The sequence below is a fragment of the Choloepus didactylus genome, chromosome X (assembly GCF_015220235.1).
Source record: "Choloepus didactylus isolate mChoDid1 chromosome X, mChoDid1.pri, whole genome shotgun sequence".
NCBI classification, from domain to species: Eukaryota; Metazoa; Chordata; class Mammalia; order Pilosa; family Megalonychidae; genus Choloepus; species Choloepus didactylus.
In genome coordinates this window covers 83876113-83889482 of record NC_051334.1, presented here as the reverse complement: position 1 = coordinate 83889482, position 13370 = coordinate 83876113, and the positions used below count along the sequence as shown (strand labels likewise).

The 13370-nt window shown below is 41.4% G+C and overlaps 1 long non-coding RNA gene across 1 annotated transcript; it reads left to right on the top strand.

Annotated features, from left to right (window-relative positions):
• Positions 1–4956: 4956 nt before the first annotated feature.
• LOC119523685 lies at positions 4957–7925 on the top strand. Its single transcript, XR_005214652.1, has 3 exons — positions 4957–5067; positions 5161–5224; positions 6542–7925. It is a non-coding gene; the product is annotated as an uncharacterized LOC119523685 (long non-coding RNA).
• Positions 7926–13370: the final 5445 nt, after the last annotated feature.

Sequence of the window (13370 nt, the reverse complement as noted above, 5' to 3'; positions counted from 1 at the left end):
CAACTTCCCTCTTTCCTCCAGACCCAGGATAATTGAGGGGACCTATTGCTGTCCACCACAGAATTCTTTTTTTTTTTTTTGAACTCTAGTTGTGATGCTGTTGTCATCATGGTTTTACCCTGATGCTAAACCACAGGATTCCTTAAAATATCATAGTCGTGGTCATTTGTGCCAATTCTATGCAGCCTCCAAAACTATGTAGGACATACTGTATCATGGAGTGTGCCATGTCACACTTTTATCTAGAATTAAAATTCTACTGGCATCCCACTGATAGTACTGGAGGTCTGTGGCACACTCCTACTTTGCAGCAAACTCCCATAGTCACCTAATCTGAAAGGATAAAGTCTGAGCCCCATAGAGAAAAGAGGCCAAAAGGGAAGGCAGGCTAAAATGAGTAAGGGAAGCACATCTCCCCACCCTCTAGACACCATGGAGTTCAACGGAAAGAGGCCTATGACCTAAACCCTCAAGGTTCAGGCCTAACAGCTTTTGTTGTCCACACTCTAGTGCTGGTACTTCCTGATCCTACTATACCCTTCATTTTCTATTCTGATGCTAGTTTTGAGAGTCTTGGAGCTACTGCAGGGAATGAAGCCACGTATATATCTATATTTTGTTGTAATCTAAATCTCTTATAATAAGACATGAAACAATGTAAAATCAAGAAGAATCCTTTACCCTTATCAATGTCATCAAAGGTAAATGGGACTATTCCTAAGTTCTTCAAATGTCATTTCCTTGAAGAAGCCGGATTTGATGACCTATTCTAAATGAGTGTACATTTCCCGTATTTATTTCTGTCAAATCACCCCATTTTATTTTCTTACTATCACTTATCACTATTTGAGATTAACTAGGTGATTTATTACTTTTTTTTTTTTTTGGTCATCTGTCTCCACTCGCTAAAATGAATGCTTCCTGAGAAGGAGGACCCTTGTGTTCTTAAGTGTCTTGGACCCCCAGGGTCGAAGAATTGTTTCTGGTACATAACTGTTGCTCAATTAGTGTTTGTTTTATTAATATAATTATGCACGGATGGCTGGATGGATGACGCCCTTAGAAGGGATTCCAGGGCTGACAGGCTTTTTCTTTCTCCCACTCAACGCACCAAAGTGCCGACCCACAATGTAAAGGAGAATGGGGAAAACTTCCCGCCAGATGGCTTCAAGGCATAAAAGATAACAGCGTCTTGGGAATTCCGTACAGTTTTAATGCGCATACCCAGCCAGGACACAGCATATCGAAGTTTGCATTGCTCCTCAAGATGACCCTTAGAATGGGTCCGACGACTGACCTCTTCCTGCTCCTTGCTCTCATTCTTCCCAGTAATGTCCGCTACCACGGGGTACAAAAGAAACCGCCCAAAAAAGAAACCCAAGCCCTGGATCCGAAAACACAGGCAAAATTCCATACAGCCCTCCAGCCGCAGGAACACGCTTTGAAAAGGAATTTCTGGCGGATGTTGCTAAGGTTCCGGGGGCGGGACTTCAGGAAATGTGCCTCTCAATTACAAATTGATCCCGGTGGCGTCCTCACTAGTTGCTGAGTGGGTTTCCTGCTTAAATTACAGGTCGTTTTCCCGTTCTCATTTGTCGTGCTCAGTTCCCTTAGTGAACTATTTTGGGTCTAATAGCAGAAATCTAGCCGCAAGAAGAGCGTTCTCCCAGGCTGTTTTCGTCTCTCAGTTAAACTTCGGCCGTTTGGTGGCAGTATGGCTCCATAAAAGGGCATAGCTTCGCTCTTCCCCCGCCCTTTGTGTTTGGAAAAAATAAAATAAAAACGCGCTGTTCAGCATTAGAACAAAAATTCCTTCTTCAACAGGACGCAGTGTTTAGTGAGGCCTTGTAGTTCCCAATTTTTCTTTTCCTTAAATCTCTGTGTCCATCTGATGGACAAAGAGTGACAAAAAAGTATTTTTAATGTTCCTTTCGTTCATTACTGTTTGTAAATTTTCTCCTAATGGCTTTTTTCTTTTCTTTTTTTTTTTAAACCTTGTGCTTGACTCTTGCCTGCAGGGCTTATTTGTGATATCTACCTTTGATTTGCTAAGAGTTATCTTCAGAATTACCTCTAGCCTCCATTTTTAATTTCTTAGCCATAGTAACTATTTTGTTTTAATTCTTTTCACAAGTTAAACCTGCAATTTGGTCAAGAGAAAGAAATATAATCTTGATCATCCATTTGGGTTATGGGGTTTGTGAGGTGGAGACCCTTTAATCAATATTGAAAGCAAGTATTGGGAGCACTTAAAATTGTAAAATAAACATGGGTAGAAATACCAGGGTGGAATATGATGAAACATTTTAAAATGTCGTTTTTGAACTGTGTTTATGATTGGGAAAATACTACATAAAAGAGACTACCATTTTAAAAAGGCAGTACGTGAAAATATAAGTGGTAGTTTCTAGGTAGTTGGATGACATTTCTTATTTATGTTTTCTGAGTTAAAACATTCACTTAGTACCTTGAGGTATTTAATCAAGAACAAAAAAACCACAAGGGCTAAAAAACAGGCCAATGCGAGAAAATTTACAGGCAACATAGTAATTAATGAACCGCACATTAAAAATATTTTTCTGTCACTCTTTGTCCATCAGATTGACACAGAAAGGAAAAGAAAAGAAACGTGCCCGGTAAAGAAGGAATTTTTGTTCTAAAGCTGAGGCAAGTTTTTATTTTATTTTATTTTTTCCAAACACAAAGGGCGGGGGAAGACCGAAGCTGTGCTCTTTTATGGAGCCATACTGCCACCAAATGGCCGAAGTTTAAGAGACAAAGAAAGGCCAGGAGAATGTTCTTGTGGCAGGATTTCTGCTATTGGACCTAGGGAACTGAGGGAACTGAGCAAGAGAAAGGGGAAGAGGAAAACGACAGTAGTTTGGGCAGAAAGTCCACTTGGCAGCTAGTGGGGACGCCAAAAGGGAGTCAATTTCCAATTAGATCTCCCCCTACTTGGTCAACTCTACCTGGATGTCCCATAGGCTCTTCAAACTCAGGTCCTCAAATTAATATCATCATCTCTCCCAGCAACGTGGCCCTCCTCTTCTATTTTCTTGATCAGCTATACTCATTCCCCCAAATCCTATTCTGAAACCTGGGAGTCACACTGGAATCCTTATTCTCCTTTACCCTCTCATATGGAACAAATGCGGGGTTCTCTGTCCGATGTGCACAACAGCCAATCTTAGACACCTGGGTTTCAAAGAGAGAAAAAGTTTAATGCTACACATGAGGCAGAGATCAGATGGCCCATGGGTCCAAAAGTCTATCTCCCCCAGTGAGTTTTTATGGCTTCTTTTTAATGGTTTTTATGACTTCAAAGGAGGCCAGGGGTGGGGGTGTGGTGGGGGGTACAGTTGTTACCATTATAATAGTAAGTATAAACAGGGCTGAGACTAGGCTAATAACCATTACAATAGTAACTGTAAACAGGACTGAGACTAGGCTGTAATAACTATTACAATATTAAGTATATACAAGGCTGAGGCTCATGGAGCTTCAGTAATTGCAGGTATTAACTTCTGCCTACTCTTCAATATAGAAAGAAAAAACATCTATAAATGATTCAGTAATCATAATCATTTGTAAATTCTTAATTTCTCAGTTAAAGCTCCTCATCCAATTAGTCAAAAAGTTCTATTGATTCTTCCCTTAGTAATTCTCCAATACCATCTCAACTGCCACTGTTGCCAGATTTGGTTCCTAGGTTCTTGGCCATGCCGCGAGAAAGAATTCAAGGGCACAGCACAGCATAGAGTAAGCAGGTAGAAAATTTATTAGGTACACACGTGAGAGAACATGCGGGCACTCTAGGAAGAAAAGAAAGGTCAGAGGACAGAGGATCCTGCAAGGTGGGGCCATTTGCTTTTACAGATTAGCTTTACTTACTCCCCCTCCCCCTTCCTTGTTTTTAGTTCTTTCTCCTACCCTCCCTTCTCTCCAGGGCTGTGCCTCCTGGTAGACAGTACATTTGGGCCCATCAGCTGCCCCTGGGTGTTTTGCCTAGGTGAGTAGCCCCCAGGCAGGTTGTCTGTCCAGGACAGGCGCTCCTGACCTTGATTAACCATCCTAGCTCAAGGGCTCCTTCATGGTACTTTTTTCTCCCCTCTCTTCCTGTTCTAACCTGCCTCACCACTATTTTGGTTTAGGTTTTCAACACCCACGGCCTTCTAGCTGATCTTTCTGCCTCCGATTATGCCTTTCTCAAATTAATCTTCCACATCCTTTTAGAATGATCTTCCTAAAACCTAAGTCTCATCATGAGGCTGGCCTGCTTAAAGGCCTTCAGTAGTTTACCATCGCTTTTAGGGTGAAGTCTCAACGCCTTAGTATTCCCCATACGATGCTCTTCTCTTCCCACAAAGTATCATAGATGACTGCATTCTTGCTCCAGATGTACTGTTTTTGCAATGCCCAGTAAGGTGCCATGATGCTTAATTCATCAATGCCTTTGCACATGCTGTTCCTTCTGCCTGGAGTCTCCTTCTCAATCTACTGTGGCTACCTGGCTAAGTGCCCTTCTCATATCAGCTTTAGGTATCCCTCTTTGGTGCTCCCAGAGCCTATGGTACTGTACTGTGATCACCACTTTCTATTCCACTTTCTGTTCCCTCACTACATCTAGTTTTTCCAAGGCAGGAACTTAGTTCTTCATCCGTCCACTTCACGCCTAGCACCATGCCTGTCTGTGATGTGTTCCTTTATTTGGGGTATTGGGGTATGGATTCGAATCTCTGATGGGCTTACTGCGCTCTGGGGCCAGGAAAACCACATTAAAGGAGCTCGGGCTCTTCCCCAGTCAACCACCTCCTCTCAAGGCAGCAGCACCTCAAGAAAACATCTCTGCGCCTGCGCAGAGCGGGTGAGGCGGAGCCAGCGACTACCACCTCCCGGCGGGGGCGGGGAGGGGGAGGGGAAGGGGAGGGGCGGGTGCACGCAGACGCAGCAGTTCCAGAGCGTCTCTTAAGGTCTCTCTTTTTCCAAAAAAGAAAAATCACTTCCAGCTAGTTGAAGCCACGCTTTCTGGGCGGCAACGTGGAGGCGTCTAGTGGAACTGATGAGCTGGTGAGACGCTGCTCTGGGGCCGGGTGAGTGGGGAAGTCGAGCAGGGTTGATCCTTGAACTACTCCCCCCCCCCATTTTTTTTTTCTTTCCCAGGTTTCCGGCGAGCTGGTGTCTGTGGCACATGCTCTTTCTCTCCCAGCAGTCTTATGGCAACGATGTGAGTATGACTTACCCACCCAGCCAGCCTGGGATCTCTGTAGGGCCTGCCACTGAATTACAATCCCCTTCCCAGATAGCTTCTAAAGACTCTCTCTACGTCCTCCAGAAACGGCACTGTCTTTCAATTCATCCTAATCTTTTTGGTCCACAAACGCGGGTCTAATGCCTATGGAAGTGACTCCCAAACTTTCTGTACTTGAGAGTCACCTAGGGAGCTGTCAAAAGTCCCTAAGTCCAGGTTGTAACCCATACCAATTAAATCACAATGCCTGGGTGTGGGAGCCAGGAATCAGTATTTTTTAAAGATTCCCGGGTGATTCCCCCGAGCAGTAAAGTTGCACTAGCTTATGTTGTGTCTGGCTCAGAGCCATAAGGAGAAAGCACATGATCTATTTTGAGAAACAAGGCCCAGGGATGTGACAGTAGTAATAACACCCAAATGAGAATGTCATATGTGCTAGATGAGCAGGTCAGGCCTATAAGATCCAAAAGAGTTTAGCTGAAGGAGAGATCCCTAAGGACCGAGGGAGTAGGGGAAGGTTATACCGAAGAAGTGGAGCTGGAACTGGATCCTCAAATTGTAGGTGGACAAAGGATGTTGGTTGACTGAGAGGAGAGTGTGTTGAAGGCAGGAAAAGAGCATGTTCAAAGGCCATGGGAGTCAGGAATGCAAATGGCTTTTTCTGGCGTTAGTGTAACAGAATGGGAGATTCCAGTGGAACAGATGCTGTGTGGTGCTTGGTAACCTAGCTTGCTTCCTGACACTGATTCACTGGCTTAGTGGTGTGGGGAATTGGCTCTCTGATAAGCAAAAGTGACGATTATGACGTGTCACACTCTTAAAAATGAAAAGTAGTTCCACTTCCATTATGGTGCTTTGTTCTCACAATGACTCAGTGGTGTAAGTGGGTATATTATCTCAGTTTTACAATGATTTAACTCATTCCTTTGAAGGCGATTTATCTGCTGCTTTATGTGTTCTCCCACGCTTCTGCTATCTGCTGGGAAAAGATGGCCAATGGCTCATTGTGCTTATTGGACTTTGTATGTAGCTTCTTTGGCTTGTCTTAAGGACAAAAGAATTATTATATTATCCAAACACATTAGTCCAGTTTTCAATCCTTTGAGAAAGAATAAAATCATACCAAGATTTCCCTATTGACTAAGGAAACTTCAAGGAGACTTCGAGTTCAGTGACAGCACTTTTGGCCATTGCAGCCTAAAGTAGTTTTTGCAGATCTCAAAATTAGGTCATATCAAGCGGAGCAGGCTGCTTTTTCTGAGCATGTCATGTCTACCATCTGTTATTTTTTAGGCACCTGGATGAAGAGCGTATATCAGGTTCCTGATATAGAACACCTGCCAGATGTGGACCTTCCCCAAGATATTCCCCATGTGAAAAACTCTGATCATTCTATCCTTTTGAGAGCTAAACTGAGGTGAACATGGGGAAAACCAAATCTTCCATGTGGAGCAGGTCTGCTAAGAGCTCTGTGGCCTCCCAGGGATGGATAGAACTCCCACAGATCTGCAGTATCACAGTGGGTGAGCAATTCATCCAGGCTGGAAAGGCCCACATATATGTTTTACTTGTTGGATACAAAACCACTGGCCAACCACACTGAATGAGTTCCACAAGGATACATTAGTGACACCTGCTCCTGATCGGAGGCCCACCTGGTGGCCCGAGGGATTGTTGTATTTCTTTCCAGTGTGTTGAATACCACCGACACTGTTATCCAGGATTTTCTCTTTGGTGTGATTTGGTGAGCACTTTGGTACTTAGGGTACAGTAGCATGCTTTGCAATATTCCAAGGCTAATGATATATGATATGGGGAAATCAAACCCACCAGGTAAACATGGAAGTTTATATTATTGGAATTGTGGAGAGGTCTCTGAAAATGTAATGTCTTTTTTATTTCACTCCCATACATTATTTTTGGGACCTCTAGGTCTATCCTCCCAAAGTGTTTTAAAGAATTCCATAGAGTCTCGTTAGGGTTCCCACACATACTTGGATATGTCACTCAGTCAGACACTCTCAACTGCTCCTTGGTGCTTTGCTGCCCAAGTTTGCAGGTGTTCAGTTTTATTTTTCCATAGAGATCAAATATCAGTCAAAGGACCATGTCCTTGGATAGATCCAGGATTTTCTCCAAACCCTCCTCCAGATGAAGTATAGATTATCTTCCGGTTTACAGTTATATAATCAGCCTATTCCACACAAGACTTAGGTTTCACTTTGAAATTTTCCCCCAACTTTTACTGTGAAATCTGTCCCTCTGAACCCACATCTACCTACTGAACCCTATACCTGTTGAGTCAAGTTTGAAGTCATATTCCCCACAAAAGCTGTTCAGACAGCTGAAAACAAGGGCCTATACCTTCCTGGGCATCTTCTAGCTACCCATCCCCAGGCCTTTCTGTTCTTCCTCCTGTGACATAGTTCAGACTACACTTATTATCCTGGTCATGGCCTCAAAACTGCTCTGGCCTTTTTGTGTTACCCCTAAAATGTGCTCAGCTCTGAGTACCATACTTGTGCTTTGCCATGGCAACTAAGAACCTGAGTGGGCCTGTTCTAGTTTGCTAATGCTGCAGAATGCAAAACACCAGAGATGGATAGGCTTTTATAAAACGGGGGTTTATTTCGCTACACAGTTACAGTCTTAAGGCCACAAAGCGTCCAAGGTAACACCTCAGCAATCGGGTACCTTCACCGGAGGATGGCCAATGGCGTCCGGAAAACCTCTGCTAGCTAGGAAGGCAGCTGGCGTCTGCTCCAAAGCTCTGGCCTCAAAATGGCTTTCTCCCAGGACGTTCCTCTCTAGCAAGCTTGCTCCTCTTCAAAACATCACTCACAGCTGCACTCAGTTCCCTTTCTTTGAGTCAGCTCATTTATATAGCGCCACCGATCAAGGCCCACCCTGAATGGGCGGGGCCATGCCTCCATGGGAACACCTCATCCAAATCATCACCCACAGCTGGGTGGGGCACATTCCAAGCAACTCTAACCAGCACCAAAACGTCTGCCCCACAAGACTACAAAGACAATGGCATTTGGGGGACACAATACATTCAAACCTGCACAGGGCCTATCGCCACAGTCTTCCTGGATATGGAATTTCTGTCCATGCAGCCCCATCACAAGGCAGACTAACATTGGCCCTGCTAATTGAGAGCTGCTTTAGGAGATGTGCATATAATAGGGAATACATTTTATGTGCCCTGGGAAGATCACACTTTACCCAGCCTATTCATTTCTCTGCTTAAGCTATTTTTACCCTGAGTAGAATAACCCCCAATATTGTTAAGCTTTCCTGAATTACCAAATGTCTAAGCTGGAAGGGGGCTTAGGAATCTGAGAGGCTCAGAGAGGTACAGTTAGTTGTCTGGCCAAGGTCATGCAGGGAATTATTGGCTAGAAATTTCTAGGACTCAGATCCCTGAAGTCCAAGCCAAAGCTCTTTGCAAAGCTGGGACCTTTTGTAAAAAACATTGTGTTGGGAGTCAGGGGACCTCTGTGATGCTGCTGCTAGTTTACTTTGTGATTTTGTGCAAGTAGCTACCCCTTTCCCTGCCTCAGTGTCTCTATCTGCAAACTATTTCCTTCTGTGACTTCTGCGACTCTGAGGTCGGAAGGTGGAATTTGGAATTTGGAGGGGTAGTCAAGCATGGATAGGACTGAATGGGATCTCAGAATTAATTTGCTTAAGACATTGGCCCCCGCTGCACCTCCTTTGCCTCCCCTCTACTTCCGTCCTTCCCCACTGGCTTCTGCTCATGACACCAACTCTCTTCCTTTCCCTACTTGAGATCTGAGTTAAGTCCATAGGAACTTGACATACTCAGAAGCTGAAGGAAAACTCAAGGAGATGCTCGTTTTTGGACCCATTGCCTGAGCTCCTTTGGGTTCCTGCCATCTGTCACAGTTTGAGAGTCTGGAAGAGCCATGCATGATTGCCAGAGTCTGTCAAGGAAGTGGTATCATGGTAAGACGTAAATCCCAGGAGGGTTTTGTTTTCTTCCTCTGGTGTTTCACTGAACTTCCCCAAGAGTTAGTTATCTTAGATCTTGGGCCTGGCATCAGTCTACAAAGCATGGGGCCAATCAGGTACCGTGTGTTCTAAGGAGTTTTTAATTTCCCGGTGGCAGCATTTTTGGCACAAGCTTATGTTTCCCTAGTGTCCATTAGGCCTTTTATTATTGTAGCCTGAGTTTCTCCCATGTTTTGGCCCCTGGAGAAGCCAGGCGTAGTGTGCAAGGTATAGAGAAAGGGGTCAAGACAGAAATACTTGACAGGTTTGGGGATCTTTGTTTTCATTGATGAGCTATGACCTGAAAGACGAGCTGTTGAGTAACCTGAGGCTGACCTCTTACTATATGTCCATAGGCAATTAAGTTACTTGAGCTCTCTGAGCCAGTTTCTTCACTTGACAAACAGCTCATAATAACATATAGGATAATTGTGAAGTTAACGGGAAGAAGTGTGTGTGTGTGTGTGTGTATACACATATTTTCCCCTACATTTAGTAATATTCAGGAACTATATTACTTTAGAGTTATTGGGAATGTTTGACACATTCTGGGAATGGCTTCCTTGTCAGTCCTACTTTTCAGTGTTGTTGCAAACTTTCCTCCTCTTCCAGGTGTTCTTAGGCATTTTAGTGAGAAGCTGGGAGAGGCAGCATAAAGGACTATTCATCAAAGGCCTATTTAAACTAGAAACCCATAACCCAAAATAAAAGACACATGACTATTTTTTTTTACCCATTGTAATGATGATGAAATCCAAAAGTTCGATAAACTACTCTATTAGCAAGGCTGTGGAAAGCTGTCATGCATTGTTGAGAATATAAATTGGTACCCCCGTGGACAGTAATTTAGGACACTCTTTCAAAACCATGAATACATAAAGAATCTGTTACAATCCAGATTAACCCCAAGACCAAAGGACATACCTGGCACGGAGTTACCTGTGAGTTTAATTAGGGACTTAGAAAACAGACAATTTTTCCAGATGGCGGCAGGCCAGGAGTGAAGTCAGTGTTCTGCCATTCCGCAGAGAGAGAGAGGAGTCCCAAAGGGTGGGGGAGATGGGGGGGGGTGGGGGGCTGGGGGGGCTTATACAGTTTGACAATGGAGTTTCTTGCAAGATTTGGATACAACAAGGTCTCCCAAGATTTGGTTACTAACAGAGATTAGGGGAGGGAGTTTTTACTGCTTTCCCCCCTGTGGGGGGAGGGGCCTGTTTTCTGGTCATGTAGGTGGCTGCCTGTATATGAAGGAGGGGGCAGGGTCCCAGACCCTGGGTCCTCACAGCATTTAACCCAGCAATTCCATTTCTGGAAATTTATCCTACAGACTTGTCGGTACTTGTACAGTTTGAAATATGTGCCAGATTATTCACTATAGCATTATTTGTAATAGTAAAACCCAAATGCTTATCATCAGAGCACTCATTAAGTAAATTATGGTACAATCATACAGTGAAGCTATAGAAAAGAATGAGGATGTGCTCTATGTTCTGTTATGGAAAGACTGACACAAGATATTGTTAAATGATAAAAAAATTATACAGAAAAGTGAGTATTGTATACTACCCTTTGGGCAAAAAAATATGGAAAAATGGGGGAAGAGTCCATCTTCATATTTGAATTCATGCATGCCCACACACACTTTTTTTTGTTTTGTTTTGTTTCTTTGTTTTGTTTATTGTGGAGATTTTTTATTATTTGTGAAGTTGAACAACTGCACATTTGTTTACTGATAGGTATCCACATTTTCATAGGAAAGATGAAATTTGAATTGGCCTAAAAGGATGGGTAAAGTTTTGGCCAGGTAATTTTTTTTTTTATTTTTTTTTTATACATGTTTATTTGATAACATCTTTTCTCTTTTTTTAATATTCATTTTATTGAGATGTATTCACATACCATGCAGTCATACAAAACAAATCGTACGTTCGATTGTTCACAGTGCCATTACATAGTTGTACATTCATCACCAAAATCAATCCCTGACACCTTCATTACCCCACACCCACACACACACTCTTGAAGTTTACAGAAGAAACTAATAATGGTGGTTAACTGGGGGTCACTGGGTAGATGGAGACTAAGTTGGGAGGGACACTTTTAACTGTATATTTAATGTTTTGGCTTTTGGAACATTTATTACCGTTTCAATGAATTTTGTTTTAAAAGTGATAAAGTTGAAAATATATTTGCAATAAATATAGCAGAAGGTTAAAATCATTATTCTGTAGCTACTATTACAAAATAAATAAAAGTACATCTCAAAAGAATTATTGTAAATAGTTTATTAATAATAGTGACAGTGAGTGTGTAATAAGTGATTAAATAAATAAGAATAAGTGGGTCTTTAGTGGATGGGTTATTTTTTTAGTTAATTTTTTGTTAGAGAATTTTTAGTTTTACAGAAATATGCATAAAATATATAAAATACAGAGTTCACATGTACCACCCTATTATTAACAGTTTGCATTAGTGAGGTACATTTGTTCTAACTCATGGAAGAATACTTTTATAAGTATTAAGTGAGTCCATTTACATTAAGGTTCATTGTGTTGTACAGTCTTTTTTCTTTTAATTTTTATTCTAGTAACATACAACCTAAAATTTCCCCTTTTCACCACATTCACATTTAATTCAGTGCTGTTAATTACATTCACAATGTTGTGCTACCATCACTGTCCACTATCAAAATTTTACAATCTACCACAATAGAAATTCTGTACAATTTAAGCATTAACCCCCATCCCCTATCCCCATCCCAGCCCCTACAAACCTGTATTCTAGATTCTGACTCTCTGAGTTTGCTTATTCTAATTATTTCATATCAGTGAGATCATACAATATTTGTCCTTTTGTGTCTGGCTTATTTCACTTACCCTGATGTCTTCAAGTTTCATCCATGTTGTTGCATGAATCAGAACATACCTTATACTTTTCAATTTCAGAATTTCTTTTTGATTCTTTTTTTTATAGTTTCTATCTATATTGATACATGTTCTTACGTTCCTTTAGTTCTTTAGACACGGTTTCCTTTAGCTCTGAGCTATATAAATCATCTATTTCATCTTCATTGAGTTTTGATATTTTGTGGTTTTCAAGGAGTTGGTCTTTTTTTCTAAATTGTCAAATTTTGAGCACAGTCTTATTCATAGTATTCCCTAATTTTAATGGTTGCAGTATCCGTAGTGATATCCCTGGTTTATGCCTGGTAATGGTAAAATATATCTTCTCTCTTTTTATTTTATTCGTTTCAGTCTTGCTAGCGGTTTATCAATTTCATTTATCTTTTCTAAGAACAAGCTTTTGTTTCATTGATTTTCTTTATTGTGTTACTGTTCACTATTTTATTGATTTCTCCTCACAGTAGTCTTTATTCTTGCTTATTTAGGGTTTAATTTGCTCTTGTTTTACCAGTTTGTTGTGGTAGAAAGTTAAATAATGGATTTGAAGTCTTTCCTGTTTTCTAATATAAGCAATTTGTGATATAAATTCCCCATTCAGCATTTTCGTTTGTTGCATTTTCACTAATTCCTTTCTACTTATTTTTCATTTTCTTTTAGACTTTCTATTTGACCCACTGATTATTCATATGCATATTTATTTTTCAAGTGCTTAGAGATTTTTCTGTTGTCTTTCTGTTACTGTTTTCTTGTTCAGTTCCATTCTAGTCAGACAACCTAATCTGTATTATTTCAATTCTTTTAAATTTGTTTAGGTTTAATGGCCCAAGAAATGATCAATATTCCCTATTCTTTAATGCACTTGTTTCTATTTTCTCAATTCCCTCCTTGCATTAATTTGATAATTGTGCATTTGCAGGGTGAGTATTAGGACTGTCCAACTCACTGTATCCAGTATTTATGTAGCTACAGAGGAGACAATGTTTTAAGAGGAATATCATGTTTCTTCTGCTTATTTAGGGGTCGGGCTGCCTGCTGCGAGTATCTGGATTATAACCAGAGATGAGTTATTTCTTAGTTGCTTTTTAAATAATTTTCCATAGGTGGCAGCAGAGCATCACAAAAAAGAAAACCAACTCTTCTCCCCCACCCTTTTGTGTTTAAAAAAAGAAAAAAAAAGCAAGAGAAGTAGGTTTATATCTGCT